We start from the raw sequence: 1,823 nt of genomic DNA, 5'->3' as shown, positions 1-1,823 counted from the left end.
GGGAGGAGGCATGTGGTGTCTGATTTGACAATTTGGATAGCTTGCCAGAAGGCAAGGACATGGATGGCAGCTATTACATGGCACCCCTGTTACTAGTGAGTGCTGCCGTCGGCATGATGACTATCGGTACTCGTAGGGACCCTCTAAAGCTGGCAGTGGAGGGGCTCTGTGCCAGTTGAGTTCTGACTGAGCACTTGTGTTGTATACATTCCACATTATTGTCAGTTCAGGAGTCTTGCCACATATTTGCCCTCAATCTGGTTTACTCTGTGGACTTGTCTAGTTTCATATCCATTCATAGTTTTTGTTACTATTGTTGTCATTTTCTGTATCTGCTTGTGGTTGCTGTTCTTGTCCTTGTTGTCCATAGCTGTGTTACTATGGATTTGGGGGACTCACTATCAGCGCCCTCAGCTAGTCGGTCTCTGGCTACTGATCTGATTGCAGTTCCTAGAGTTGGTAGGAAGCATATGGCAAATGCTGTGATGAAGGACATAGTGCTGGGCAGCATGCTCAAAAACTATGTGATCCAGTTGTTTTTTCAACTTAGTTGGATGGAAGCTATTCCTGCAGGAAGCTTGTCAGTTGTCGTGCCCAAGTAGAGCACGGCACAGCTTAGCTTGTATATCACATGACGTGGTCCACAATTAGTCTTGCCTTCGGTTGTGTATGTGATGCTTCTGACAGGACTGTAGTAGGTGGTGGTGGGAGTATGTACAGCACAGGTCTTGCATCCAGTTATATTACAAGTATATGGACCATTAGACAATGAGTTGTGGAGCAGGGGTTGCCTAGGGATGGTTTGGTGGGAGGAAGAATGCCACTGTTTGAGGGGTGGGAAGGAGAGTGGGTAGGAAATAGCTCATTTCAATTCATGATGAGAGGTCCTGGTGGAGAATACAATTTAGTTGTTGCACAGTACTGAGTCACAAGGGGAATGCCCCTGGGACTTCTGGAGGTGGTGGGTGACTGGAGGGATGTGGCACAGGAGATGTGTCCAGTGGCTCACCATCTCCTAAAGTCCCACTGTACAGCCACAGAGGCTCTGTACCACCCAGGACTGGAACAACTGAATCACATTCTCTGCTATGGTTTCAACATCATCTTATTATGGCCTAAAATGAGGAATGTCCCAACCACTATCCTACAAACTCCTCAAACAGTGGTATTCTGACATTCACCAAATCCACACAATATCTTCATCCATCCCTACACAACCACTTCACCCAACCCCTTGCTGATGGCTCATATGCCTGATGAAACACCTGTCCAATATATCTTATGGCCGCCGCCGCCACCACCACCACCACCACCACCACCACCACCACCACCACCACCGACACCACCTACTTCATTCAGGAGCATCACCTACCCCATCCAAATGCAGGGCTCCCTGTGGAAAAAGTCATGTGATGAACAAACTAAGCTGCACCCACTCATTGCTTGTTTTGGGTAACACTTTGAGTTTCCTCTCTTGATATATTACATGTGATGCTCACATTTCTGGCTACTGTGTTGTTTCAGTCAGTTCAATTCTTCAAATGTCAAAACTCTTGGTATAGGCAACATGGTACAGCCTAGATAGAGAATTGTGTTTTCCCCCAGTCTGTGACTTAGTGTCTGAACCATTACTCTGAAAATGAGTGTGTCCCACACATGCATTGATTAAGTTGCATCACTGTGTACAGGCGATTTATGGAGTTACGGTGGTGGTGGCGGTGGCGGTGGCGGCAGCAGCAGCAGCAACTACAATAATGATGTAGTGAAATGTTGTCCTCCTGCAAGTGTTATCTCGAGAGCAACTGCAGAAACAGGTGTCACTG

The sequence above is a fragment of the Schistocerca gregaria genome, chromosome 1, assembly GCF_023897955.1.
Source record: "Schistocerca gregaria isolate iqSchGreg1 chromosome 1, iqSchGreg1.2, whole genome shotgun sequence".
Classification (NCBI taxonomy): domain Eukaryota; kingdom Metazoa; phylum Arthropoda; class Insecta; order Orthoptera; family Acrididae; genus Schistocerca; species Schistocerca gregaria.
Note: the sequence above shows the minus strand (reverse complement) of the source record.